Raw genomic sequence first — 10,358 nt, 5'->3', positions numbered from 1 at the left:
AGAGATTTTCATTTCTCCTATTTCTGAGCTTCCCGGTCTCCTACCCATTCCTAGTTTCTTAATGCCCTATAGCATTCTTCTTTTCCTTCTCTAAGCTCATTTTACATAGCCAAGTGCCCTCTCTTCATGGGAGAGATACTTATGTTGTATGCTTAGTTTAAAAAGTCCTGGTCTTCCCATACTCAACTGCCTTGGAACTCTGTTCATGTGCATTGGGACAGGCAAGGAGGTCAGTAGAAGCCAGTAGAGTGCAACCACCACTAGCCTCACAGGAATCATGTAGTCTGAATGGGATAGGGGCAGGATTCCCTTCTCACCCCTATGTCTAAAGATTACAGACCATATTTCACACTCGTGAGCAAGAGCAACTTATCCTTCATGGATTTCATCATAATGATCTCAAGTATTTAATTTCTCTTTTCTAAAACATGACAAACTGTCAGAAAATATGAAATTAAGAACTAATTACTGGCACTGGAAATCATGAAGGAAAGTCAGCTATGTAAATAGCTCTGTGGAACATATTCATCCTGAACAGATAGACTTTGTTGGAACAAAAGACAAGCACAATTCAGCCCATCCTTGAACATTTGCAGAAAAAGGATAAAGGGAGCATATACTTAATCGGAAACTTCAGTTCACAGCCCACTAATTTGAAAGATCACAAAAGGGATCTTTTAACTTCTTCATTATTAGACAAACTGATTAAACAAGATTTTGACTGTTAAAATATTTTAAAATTGTCAATATCCTTACCAAGTGAACACTGAAATAATGTAAAATTATTTAGTAAGATCCAAAGAATACTTTCAGCATACAATAAAGAGTGGGAAACTACTGATATTTCATAATCTGAATCTGACACAATAAATTTTAAAAGAGAAACACACTAATGAATTGGGATCTATGCTTCTTTCACTCTCTTCCTATTGTTAGTCAAAACCCCCTCTTCCTATTGTCCTACTCCATCTCTCTGCTGATACCCTTTTTGTCTATTTTCATTTAACCCACTGCTTCTGTCACCTACTTGTTGCCCCCAAGAACCCAAGGGTGGGTTTGGAAGCATTTAACTGTTTTTCCAAATTGCTTTTTTTCCCCTTTTGTTAAGGAGATACAATCACCAACCACCCTGAACTGGACCTGGCCTCACCACAAGAGCTACGCCTATGACCTCTGCCTTATTTTTAACACTAAGATCTCTCCAGGAGGAACTAAGTCTTTATTACCGCAACCTGCAGGGTCTGTGGAAGCATGTTTTCCAACACAGCCTGTGCAAGCCAATGCCCACCTCTCCCTTTTGAATATTTATTCCCTATCAGAAATAAAAGGCCCCTGCTTCCTGTTCCGGGACACCATGGCTCTGGAAATGACTCCTCATAACCTTCGATTTGCTGCAAATATACCTTTCTTTGTGAGACAACTACTTCTGGTGGAGAGTCTGACGTAACTCGCCAGGAGGGAACCCACTTTAGTTTCGGTGAAACTTCCTGCCCAGGTCACTCTCTCTCACTCTTCTTGTGTCTTTCCAAGTTCAGCAGACCAACCTGCTCCTCCATCTTCTGTCACCCTCTCAGTTTCTCCCTCTCCTTGACTCACTGTCTCCCTTTGTCTCCTTCTTTCCTACTCATCTCCCTCCCACCTCCACACTCACAGAGATGGACTAAAGATGCCCTTGTGGAGGAAGAGTTCATATTAGCAACGTGAACACACCCTGCGGGCGGCTGGGATCGGGGCAGAGAACCCACGGTCGCAGGGCAGGGGCGGACCCCCACCAGCCCGGGGCCTCCCGGAGGCGGTGACCGAAGGGGAGCCCCGGGGGCCGCAGGGCCCGCCGCAGGAGGACGGGATGGGGAGGGGCCTCGGGGGAGGGCTGGGTCTGCAGACTCCAGGGCCGGGGAGGGCGCGGCGTGCAGGGGCTGCCCTGAGGCCGAGCGGGGCGACGGGGCCGAGAAGCCCCGTCCCGAGCGGGGCCCTGACGCGGGGCGGGGCCGCAGCCGAGAGCCCGGAGGAGAAAGGCCGGCGGGCACGGCCTCCGGGCGACTCTAACCGGAAACGGACGCGGACCCGGCCGCGGCGGTCTCCCCGCGGGCGGGGCCCGTGACGTCCGCAGGGCCCCCGGGCCGGGCGTGCAGGACCGAGCGGGAAAGGGGACGCGACGTGCGCGCCTGAACCCCGAGGCCCAGGCTGACTCAAAGGTAGGACTCGCGCCACAGGACATCCGCTTCCGGTCGGCAGGCTGCTGCGGGGCGAGGCGAGGCCCGCGGAGGAGGGCGGCCCCGGCCCGGGCGTCGCCGAGTCTTTTTCCTCCTGACGGAACGGGGTCTGCGCTTTGCGTCCACGTGCGTGTCCAGCGCGGCCTGGCTGCTTCTGTTCTACTTCACGTTAAGTATTTCAGATACTTAAGATAAAACCATGCGTTTTGAGGCCTCTTATAGTGAATGCTGAGGTGTTTCCTTCTCAACAACTTGAAAACGGTTTATGTCAAAACTTTTTTTGTGAACATTTCTGAGAGTCCGTCCGGGGCACCTGGGTGTGGCCGCCTGGACCCCGGGGGTCGGGGTGGGCCCGGGTTGGAGCGGGGACTTCTGAGGCTCCAGCAGCTAGAACGAGTGTTTACGACGAAAGCCAGAACGTGAACCGCTGAACGCCGCCTGTGCGGAGGTGCAGGTTCACAGGGGCCGCAAAGAGCGCGGTTTCCGTTTCCGCTCCCCGCTCGCCTGGGCTGGTTCCGTGCTGCGTGTCCAGAACCGGGGCTGCGATGAAGGGCTGAGGAACTGCACAAAAAGTCTTGTGTGTATATTCTTTTCTTCTTTACACTTAATTTGTTCTATTTCAGACTTCTTGAGATGACTTACAAATTCAAATACCTTTGAGATAAATAAGAATGGCATTCCATAATTTGTCATTATTATCTGAATAAATATTGTCACTTTTTTCATTATTTTCGTTCCCATTGCAATTTAAAGGTGAATTTTTTTAAAAGATTTTTTTCCTTTTTCTCCCCAGAGACCCCCCCCCTTGACAATTTGTTTTTGGTTTTTGTGTATTATAAATACTATTGTTTTACTTTCAAATTCCAATTGTTCATTACTGTTATGTAGGAAAGCAGTTGACTTTTGCATATTGTCCTCGAATTTTGCTTCTTGCTGTCTCCAGCCATGCTGATCAAGGCATGGGATGGTGGTCCATTTGGATTTTAACTTTGAAAATCTTGTGCTCCGAGCCTCCTGCGTTGCCCCGGGCGCCCAGCAGGCGGCGCGCGCCGGCCCTGTCCGGTCCAGCGGGGCGCGTGCGCGTTCCGCCCGCCGACGCCCCCGCGTGCCGGGTGGGGAGAAAGCTGCGTTCCCTGAGGGCCGAGCCGGCGCGCCGCCGCCGCGTCCGCGTGAGGAGCCAGCTCGGGCTGAGGGGCCCGCGGGTCTCCTGGAGGTCTTCCTGAGCAGCGAGAAAGAACCTTCGTTTCCGGACGTTCCGCGTTGACTCTCTGCCGGCCAGGTAGTATTCATAGGTCTTCATTTTCCCCGAGCGTTGGGCCGGCCGGCGGGTCCCGGACGTTCCCTGAGGCGCCCGGGGCGGAGGGGGCGGTGCGGAGGACGGCGCCGGCGGGGCCTCGCTGCCCGCTGTCGTGTGGGCTCCCCGCACCTTGGAGGGGTCGGAAGGAGCAGAGAGCTCGAGTATCTGTCCCCCAACGCTCGCGTTATGGAAGTTCCCGGATTTTATTTTCACCAGAACCATAGTTTGCCTCGCGTTTAAGTGAGTGCTGCCGTGTTTACGTTTCCTCGTGACACATAGCGACCTTCATTCTCTTTCGGTCGCCTTCGGCTTCCTGAAGTGGCTGGCGGGACCGCCCTCTGAGTGGAGCGGTGGATGAAACGGTGAATCAAGGCCGCTGTCAGGCGGTTTGTGAGATACCAAGCAGGGTTCATGGATCGGTTCGAGGGTGTCGGAACACGACGCCCAGTGTGTCAGGAATGTCGCGTGCTCTCTAGGACCACCTCCTCGCCGGGACAGCCGTGAGCCGAGCTCAGGGCCCCTTCCTGTCAGGGAGCCGCCCCAGGCCGTGGGTGTCGCTGGTGTCCGCTGGGCCGGGTCAGCTCTAATCACCGGGCGCTCGTTTGAATGAATCCTGACTTTCTACTTGATTTTAACGTTGTAGGGGAAAAGTGCGCTGTCCTGGAGGCCCTGTCTAGAGGCCGCGCTCCGGGTGGTCTACCTCCAGCCTCCCGTTGTCTGCCGCCTCTTACAGCCTCGGTGAGGTTCAGGTCACCCAGAGCACACGTGCTGTCTGGTCCGGCAGAGGTTCGGTTCTCTTTCCTCTCACTAATGTAACCCGTGTTCCTTCCACTTACATGTTCATTTCAGTATTTCTGATCAATATTCCTATGTCTACTCTTTATTTTTATTTTTTGCTGAGGAAGACTGGCCCTGAGCTAACATCCGTGCCTATCTTCCTCTACTTTTTATGTGGAATGCCTACCACAGCATGGCTTGATGAGCAGTGCCATGTCCGCACCCCGGATCCAAACTAGTGAACCCCAGGTCGCCTAAGCAGAACGTGTGCGCTTAACCACTTCGCCACCAGGCCAGCCCCTCTACTCTTTATTTTTTGAACTAGCTATAAGATCTACTAAGTGGGATATTTTGACGTGTTCGTATATGTAAGAATGTCTTGATTTCACCATTTTTTGAAGATTATCTTTTAATTGTTGGAAAGGTCACATTGACAGGCCCACTTGATCATCTGCCAGTACCAGGTAAATTTTTATGAGGGAGAAGCACACCACGTGAATGGTAGAGCCGGGGCTCCTTTTCTTGCCTCTCCTATGTGATGTGAATCCAAAGCACCAAAGAACTTTGCATCATTTCTAAGTTCAGTTTTTCTCTTTACTAATTGATTATTTCTGTGCGTTTTTATTTTGGTGCATTTATAGCCAGTCAGTCCCATGATCACAAGGGTAAACAACCAATACACTTAGAACCATTCCGTCCCATACAGCCATTTTGCCTTTCACTTTCAGTACAGTATTCAAAAAATTACTTGAGCTGCTCAACACTTTATCATAAAATAGGCTTTATGTTAAATGATTTTGCCTTACTATAGGCTAATGTAAGTGTTCTGAGTACATTTAAGGTAGGCTAGGCTAAGCTATAATGTTTGTAGGTTAGGTGTATTAAATGCATTTTTTTTCCTAGATTGGCACCTGAGCTAACAACTTTTGCCAATCTTTTTTTTTTCTTCTCCCCAAAGCCCCCCAGTGTATAGTTGTATATTCTACCTGTGAGTGCCTCTGGTTGTCCTATGTGGGATGCCACCTCAGCATGGCCTGATGAGTGGTGCCACGTCCATGCCTGGGATCTGAACCAGCGAAACCCTGGGCTGCCAAAGTGGAGTGCGTGAACTTAACCACTGGGCCACGGGGCTGGCCCCAATGCATTTTTGACTTAAAATATTTTAAACTTAGGATGGGTTTATTCAGATGGAACCCCATCGTAAGTTGAGAAAGATTTGTACAGAATAGTCACACAAAATCTTTCCACGGCTTTCCTTTCCTGCTTTTTAAATAGATTTAAAAGAAAGAGGGATCCCCAAACTTTAAAAGTATGGAGAAACAGTCCTTAAGGCAATCAAAACAATTAATGTTTCCAAGTATTTAATGTTTACTTATGTTTTTCTGAGTTTTTCACTCTTCCTAATTCTGCCTTGGTATTCTATGTTGTTTTACAGAAATCACTTTTCCTTTCAGTTTTTAAATGTATTAGAATAAGGTTGTTTGTATTAGTCTGTAGAGATTTTAAAAATATGCTATCCATAATTTTATCTACTATTTATTTTTACTATTAAGTGTGTCTTTTAACATTTTTTTCTCAACATTGCAGTAGCTCTGTTTTATCATTTTAATTCAGTTTTTGTTATAACCAATGTAATACTTATCCTAGATATTATTACATTCATTATACAATGTTACTTGCATTTATCCTATGTTTCCTTCTCATAAATTACAGAATTTGACATGTATCATACATACTGCCAGGCATTCTCATTCTAGTATGAGAATTATAGCTATCTCATTTCTCCTACATACTCTTAAACAAGTGTACAACTTTGATAGGAAGAATTTTCATTGTTTTTGAGTGTAATAAATTCTAATTATTCATTAGAAATAAAATTTCTATTTTTTAATTTAAAATATGTATAAGATTAGTTTTACTCAATTTTTAAAGTTTTTAAGTATTTTTAAGTCCCTTAGTATACTCTTTCACAAATATTGTTACTTAATGGATAGCAAAGTTAATCTGTTTGGTGAAATATTTTGTATCATTAAAACTGTCATTGATGGGGCCAGCCCTGTGGCTGAGTGGTTAAGTTCACACGCTCCGCTTCGGTGGCCCAGGGTTTCGCCAGTTCAGATCCTGGGTGCGGACATGGCACCACTCATCAGGCCATGTTGAAGCGGCATCCCACATGCCACAACTAGAAGAACCCACAACTAAAAATATACAACTATCTACTGAGGGGATTTGGGGAGAAAAAGAAAAAAAAAAAAAAAAGATGGGCAAGTTGTTAGATCAGGTGCCAATCTTTAAAAAAAAAAAACAAAACTTGAGATCAAATTATCAAACTATTCCATAGATACTGAAAATATGTGATTTAATATAGGGTAAGTTCATGCATCTAAGATCAACTGATCTTTATAAGGGTTCAAAGAATATACAATGGAGAAAGGATGGTCTCTTCAATAATTGATGTTGGAAAACTGAATATCCCCTTGCAAAGAATGAAATTGGATCTCACACCATATACAAAATCAACTCAAAATGGGTTACATTTAACACCTGAAACCATAAAACTACTAGAAGAAAACACAGGGGAAAAACTCCTTGACATTGGTCTAGGCAATGATTTTTTGGATATGACACCAAAAGCACAGGCAAGAAAAGCAAAGAGACAAATGGGATTGTATTAAAAAAGCTGCACAGCAAAGGAAACAATCAGTAGAATAAAAAGGCAACCTAAGGAATGGAAGAAAATATTTGCAAAGCGTATATCTAATAAGGGGTTAATATCCAAAATATTTGAAGACTTGTGCAACTCAGTAGCAAAAAAAACAACTCGGGCTGGCCCCATGGCACAGCGGTAAAGTTTGCATGTTCTGCTTCGGCGGCCCGGGGTTCGCCAGTTCGGATCCCAGGTGTGGACATGGCACTACTTGGCAAGCCATGCTGTGGTAGGCATCCCACATATAAAGTAGAGGAAGATAGGCATCGATGTTAGCTCAGGGCCAGTCTTCCTCAGCACAAAGAGGAGGATTGACAGCAGATGTTAGCTCGGGGCTGATCTTCCTCAAAAAAAATAAAAATAAAAAACAACCCAATTTAAAAAGTAGACAAAGGACATAAATAAACATTTTTCCAAAGAAGACAGATGGCCAACAGGTCTATGAAAAAATGCTCAACTTCACTAATTATCAGGGAAACGCAAATCAAAAACACAATGAGACGTCATTTCACACCATTTGATTATAATCAGCAGAATGAAAGATGCGTGTTGGAGGGGATTTGGGGAAAAAGAGAACCCTTGTACACTGGTGGTGGGATGTAAATTGGTATACCCATTATGGATGACAGTATGGAGGTTCCTCAGAAGACTAAAAATAGCACTACCTTATGAGTCAGCAATCCCACTGCTGGGTACATATCCACAGAAAATGAAATCAGTATCTCAGTGAGATATCTGCATGCCCATAGTCACTGCAGCATTATTCAAAATAGCCAAGATATGGAAACAATCTAAATGTCTACTAATGGATGAATGGATAATGTGAGAGAAAGATACACCTACACGTACATAATGGAACATCATTCAGCCTTAAAAAAAAGAAATCCTGCCATTTGGGACAACATGGATGAACCTGGAGGACATTATGCTAACTGAAATAAGTCAGATGCACAAAGACAAATACTGCACGTTCTCACTTATATGTGGAATCTAAAAATGTCAAACTCGTAGAAACGGTAGAATGGTGGTTACCAAGGGTTGAGGGGACGGGGATATAGGGAGATGTTGGTCAAGCAGTACGAAGTTTCAGTTATGCAAGATAAATAAGTTGTGGAGATCTCATGTATGTCACAATGATGTGACTATAGTTAACAATATTGTGTTATATACTTGAAATTCACTAAAAGGGTAGATCTTGTGTTCTCACCACCAAAGGGGAAAAAAAAACTAAGTGAGGTGATGGATATGCTAATTAGCTTAATTTTAGTAAATCTCTCAGAATATCTTCATATATGTATATCAAATCATCAAATTGTGTACCTTTTATATAATTTTTAATTGTCAACTATAATTCAATAAAGTTGGGAAAAAAATATAGGATCAATATATATCCATTAGGTGAAGCTTGTTCTTTTTATTGTTCAAATTTTTGAATCCTTCATCAGTTTTATCTCCTTTATTTAACAGTAATCACAAAAGGTCTGTTGATATTTTTTCATTACGATCAAGGAATTACCCAGTTCATATTGTCAAATTTGCTCCATTAGATGTTTCAAAGAAGTAGTAACCCACATATAAAATGGAATCGTGACTGCCATCCCTGTATGCTTTATCCTCAGCCCCTCCGTGATACATGATTTCACCATAGATTCATTTCCAAAGTTCAGAATACAGGGTCTACACTAATGCCTCTTCCCACCCAGCAGGCCGATTGGAAATATTGCTCAATACAGAATAATCTACCTAAGGGCTCCAAAAACCAGTTTGTTTAATTTACAACATTCCTATTTATCAGCTCCAAAGTGAATTCAAATTAAAACCTAATTTACTTCTTGTGCTCACTTTGCCCCACCCAGGTCATTCTGTTCATTTCTACAAGAAAATATTTAATATGCAACTCTACTCCCCGGAAATACATATTTCAAGTGATGAACTTTCTTCATAGCATTTAAAGTAAAATGGAAAATGTCTGTTACATTGTCTCCTTCCAGCTCCATCCCAAGATGCTTGGTGTGGAGTCACTATTTTACTTCTCTCACTTTCTTGATCGATCATCACTCAGGTTTTCTCATGTAATTAATTATTTCTCACACTTCTGTGCCTGGTTAATTCCTGGGAAATTTTAATTTATTGATCTAAATTTAGATACGTAAATTTCCACTTTTTCCAATTTATCAGGCCTATTTTTATGAATTCTTAAAAGAATTTAAATTCTAAATTTTTCTTTTTTGAGGAAGATTAGCCCCGAGCTAACATCTGCTTCCAATCCTCCCCTTTTTGCTGAGGAAGACTGGCCCTGAGCTAACATCCGTGTTCATCTTCCGCTGTTTTTATATGTGGGACGCCTACCACAGCATGGCTTGCCAAGCGGTGCCATGTCTGCACCTGGAATCCAAACCAGAGAACCGCAGGCCACAGAACTGGAACGTGTGCACTTAACCGCTGCACCACCGGGCTGGCCCCTAAAGTCTAAATTTTTAAATATTCTTCATTTCAACATCTAATAAAAGTTAAAATATTTTGAAAAACACAATTCTTTAGCTGCCATTTCTTCTACATTATAAATCCTACAAAGACTCAGTTGTTCATGATCTCTGTTATATGACTATTAAAGAAAAAAATTCAACTGAATAAATTTTAAAGATCTTACTGGTTTTATTCAGCAATTCATGAATCATGCAGCATCCAACCTAGCAGATAAAAAGGAACTCTGAAGAGCTATACAAGACAAGAGATTTTATAGGCAGGAGGGAGCGAGAAGGAAGTAACACTAGGCAAAAAGCAGATTGGTTATTGCAAAGTTACCTTCATTACAGGGGATGGCAGGGGTTTATCAGGCAGATTACCTAACTAATGCTGATCAGGCGGTTTCTGATGGCCTGGTTTAAGATTCCATTTCTGGGAGAGCCAAAAATGTAACTAGTTAAGTTTTGATTTGGTAACATGGGGCTTAGCATAAGCAACTCCATTTTGGGCCTGTTATCTTTAACATGGCTGATCAATGTGGTGCTTAAACCACTGCACACTGTAAAAAACAAAAAATGCAAAAAAAAACGCACAAAATTTAGAGTTATCTGACCACTTTAGGGAATTGTATATTCCCTCCATAACAGGCAGAGCCCAGTCTGGATATACTGCGTTTGCAGTTAAAGAGAACAAAGGGGGTAACTGTAGGAAAACAAGTAGTGATTACTGCAGAGGTGTTCACTAGCCACCAACTGGGATTATGAAAAAGAGCCAAATAAAATGACAACATGGAAGAATCAAAATCAAAACAAAAATACTTAGGAATTACTTTAACCAAGGAGATTAAGGACTTGTACTGTGAAAACTATAAAATATTATTGAAAGAAGTTAAAGACGC

At 43.6% G+C, this 10,358-nt stretch overlaps 1 protein-coding gene and 1 pseudogene across 3 annotated transcripts in view; one reads left to right on the top strand and one right to left on the bottom strand.

Annotated features, from left to right (window-relative positions):
* The first annotated feature begins 2,220 nt into the window (after positions 1-2,220).
* The window catches only part of FBXO25 (F-box protein 25), a 182,966-nt gene continuing 174,828 nt past the window's right edge, over positions 2,221-10,358 (top strand). Inside the window, exon 1 of one of the 3 annotated variants that reach the window (XM_070252855.1) lies at positions 2,221-3,492. The gene's annotated coding sequence lies outside the window, so the exon portion shown is untranslated. The remainder of the gene's footprint in view (positions 3,493-10,358) is intronic. The other 2 variants (XM_070252859.1, XR_011433160.1) reach the window with 2 other exon arrangements.
* Positions 10,065-10,250, bottom strand: EQUCABV1R-PS932 (vomeronasal 1 receptor equCabV1R-ps932 pseudogene; annotated as a pseudogene).

This window comes from Equus caballus, chromosome 27 (assembly GCF_041296265.1).
Source record: "Equus caballus isolate H_3958 breed thoroughbred chromosome 27, TB-T2T, whole genome shotgun sequence".
In the NCBI taxonomy this organism is placed as follows: domain Eukaryota; kingdom Metazoa; phylum Chordata; class Mammalia; order Perissodactyla; family Equidae; genus Equus; species Equus caballus.
Note: the sequence above shows the minus strand (reverse complement) of the source record. Positions and strands in the feature narration are given on the sequence as shown.